At 33.5% G+C, this 3430-nt stretch overlaps 1 long non-coding RNA gene across 1 annotated transcript; it reads left to right on the forward strand.

Moving 5' to 3' along the window:
• Positions 1 to 516: 516 nt before the first annotated feature.
• On the forward strand, positions 517 to 2980 carry LOC111203832. Its single transcript, XR_002656318.2, has 3 exons — positions 517 to 1922; positions 2008 to 2108; positions 2449 to 2980. It is a non-coding gene; the product is annotated as an uncharacterized LOC111203832 (long non-coding RNA).
• Positions 2981 to 3430: the final 450 nt, after the last annotated feature.

Genomic DNA, 3430 nt, shown 5'->3' on the forward strand with positions numbered 1-3430 from the left:
AGCGTTGCAGCATAGTATTTGGAGGGAGCGTAATGCTCGTCGACATGGAGAACAACCAAGAGATGAATTGTTGCTGATTAAATGGGTTGATAAAGTGATAAGACTGAAGCTTCTAGCTGTGAAAGGGAAGAGGCAAGAATACCTTGAAGAATGTTTGAGTGTGTGGTTTGGTTCAAGAGTTACATGAATTTTCTTTTGAAGTACAGAAAAGTAGAGATTTAAGAGTTTATTGATTTGTAGATGGAGATCAAAACAGTAGCACTCGATGTAATTAAAGTTTTGATTGAATAAATTTTACATTCATTCAAAAAAAAAAAAAAAGTTTAACAAAAATCCAAGGTCAAGGGGATACATAGAGTTTTTAAGATAAAACTTGTTTAAACGTAGAAGATCCCAGTAATACAAACTTGCTGATCAGGAAATAGTGAATAGAGAAAGTGTAAACCCTAATTAATAAAAAAAATGATTTCGAATAAACCATTATTCATTCACTCATATGTGATATAGTGTGAATAAGTTTTTTTTTTTTTTTGAAAAAGGGCTTTATAGTGTGAATAAGTTGTAGAATAGTAGTGTGAATAAGTTGAAACCTAAACTACGCCTTGATGATTTTTTTCTCTACAGAAAAATAAGGTATATAATTTATATATTCTTTGAAATGAACGGTTTTACCACTATGAATTTTAAATTAAATTCTAACTCCTAAATATATATATCATCCTAAGTCAGTTTAATTAATTAGAAACTGACAAGTGATGCGAATAACATGCTAAATTAAGCTCGATTTTATATTCAAAACACATTAAACAGAATGTTTGTTCCATACATAATATTTAGACTATGATTATCGTTAGTCTACGAAAATATGCAGTAGCTGATTAACATCAAATATTCTTAAATACTTTTCAACTACTTTTGGATGAGTGGTAGAAATATTTACATCGTAGCACACTTTTCAAATTGATGGAACATCAATTAAAATAATCTGTAAAATATTTATACCATAAACTAACAATGACGCACGAAGTGATGCAAATTCATTTGCGTGATTCGATAATAATTGACGTCAGAAAATAAAAGTGACACCAATTCATGTGCTGTTGATTTGTAGTGCGTCAATCGTTGAACAAAATAATTTATACGTTAAAAAAACACCAACAGTTTTAACATGATTTAGTCGATAAGAGCACTTCCATTGGTAGTTTTAGGAAAGGTTGTCAGACAAAAAAACACAAGAAAATAAATGAAAAATGAATAAACAGCACATAACCGGTTATAAACAGAGGCATTTTAGAATTGGTAATAACCCCTACGTGGCGGTTTTGTATTGGGTACTTGTAAAAGAGAAAAGGAATCCAAAACCCGTCTCTCTCTTTATCGCTTTCTTTTCATGCATGTCCTTTGGCGATCGATCCAAGCTACCTCCTCCTCTTCCAAATTCGTGCCGAAATCTGCGGTCGATCGGTGGTAGCTCTCTTCATCGGCAATCGATCGGTAAAATCAGCAAGGGAACGACTCTACCCTTGTTCGCCGAAATCAGCCAAAAAAAAATGGAGAAAGCAATCGAGAGAGAACGAGTTCTTCTTCAACATCTCTGTCCTTCTTCCTCCTCACATAGTTTCGAAGCTCTCTCTCGATCTCAAGGCTATGGGATTCTTGATTGTTCTCGATCTACATTTTTTTTTAGACTTTTGAGTTTTTGATAGTGAATTAATTATTTGATTTGAGCTCTGTGTACATTTGATTTAAGGACCATCTCTCAATTCCAATATGAAGATCTTCTCTTTTTAGATTTTCTGATTAATTGTCTGTGAATTAATAGGGATTAACGTGATATCTGATGGCTTCAAGTTCAGACAACAATCGTGGTATTGAGTTTTATCTCACGTTATTAGTCAGATACATTTGCTGATTATCTCAATGTAAGCCTATTTATATTATTTTTTTTGGTTTTGGGTATTGTTTGATTCTATAGTTAAACTGAGTTTTGTTTGTTTTGTCTTTCAGGATCCAAGCATCAAGGAATTGGCTGAGCAAATTGCCAAAGATCCCACCTTTACTCTGTACCAAGTGCATCAAGCTAAGTCCAAACGTGTCACTGGCAAGTGGTTAGTATACTTGTCTTTTAATGCATGTTAGAAACGGTTTAGGTTTGGAATTAAATGGACTTTAGTGTGATGTGGTCGTGTCTGAGTTTGAGTTAAATGGACATTAACTGTTTATTGGTTAGACATAAATTGTGTCCGAGCCAGTATTGTGTCAATTGTTAGAGAGTGATTATGGTAGGTGTGCTTTACAGTAACTGTGTATTGGTTAGACATAAATTCAACAACCAAAAACTCTTTTTTTTAAATATGATGAATTCATCCTTCCTCCTTTGCACATTCCTTTTCCTTTATCTATTTCCTTCTAGCTTAAAAACTCTCTTATGGATTCATACGGCCAAAGATTGATGATCAACAGTCATCAACCAATGTGCCTGTTGGGGAAGAAGAAGCAGTTGGTCGGCCAACTGGTGTTAAAGCGGCAAAGGCGAAGAACAAACGATCTGTGAGCAAGGAGGAAGGAGTAGTGGATTTTCAGAAGATGTGGGAGATAAGAGAGAGGGACTATGTTATGAAAGACAAGCTTAACAAGCAAAAAATACTTGATAGCCTCATTAAGAAGATAAAGCCACTTACTGAGACTGAAATTGCTTTGAAGAACAAGCTAATTAATGACATGTTAGCAAGTTAGGTTGTGTTTCAGTTTAATGACTAAGTTTGTTTCAGTTTAATTGTTGAATCTGTTTCTGTTTCATTTTAATGTTTGAGTTTGCTTATGTTTCATTGTAATATCTAAGCTTTTTTCTGTTTCAGTTTAATGTCTTAGTTTGTTTCTGTTTCAGTTAAATGTATGAGTCTGTTTCTGTTTATTTTAATGTCTGACTTTATGAGTTGTAATACAAGTTCAAGTTAATCAAGTTGAAGTTTAATGTCGTTTATGAGTTTGATTGAAGTTGAGTTTATTTGTTTCTGTTTCAATATGATTTTGTGTGTTATGATTCACGTTTCTCAACTGTTTTTTGCAGGTAGCTTGTGAGTGTTGGCAGGCCACATGTGACAGAAGAAGACTATAAGAAAGTGAAGAACGTGAAGAGAAAGTGAAGCTTTACAGCTTGTGAATGGTGGCAGACAACATGCGATAGAAGAGGACAACAAGAAAAAGAAGCTTTACAGCTTGTGAGAACAAGAAGAACACAGACAAGTTCTGTTTCTTTTTCTTTATAAGCCAACAAGTGTATTGTGTTTTGCTCTTACCATTTGAACAAACCATTTCTTTCTTTTTCTTTATAAGCGAACGAGTGTATTGTGTTTTGCTCTTACCATTTCAACAAATTATTTCTTTCTTTTTCTTTATAAGCCAACGAATGTATTGCATTTTCCTCTTA

This window comes from Brassica napus, chromosome C3, assembly GCF_020379485.1.
Source record: "Brassica napus cultivar Da-Ae chromosome C3, Da-Ae, whole genome shotgun sequence".
Lineage (NCBI taxonomy): Eukaryota > Viridiplantae > Streptophyta > Magnoliopsida > Brassicales > Brassicaceae > Brassica > Brassica napus.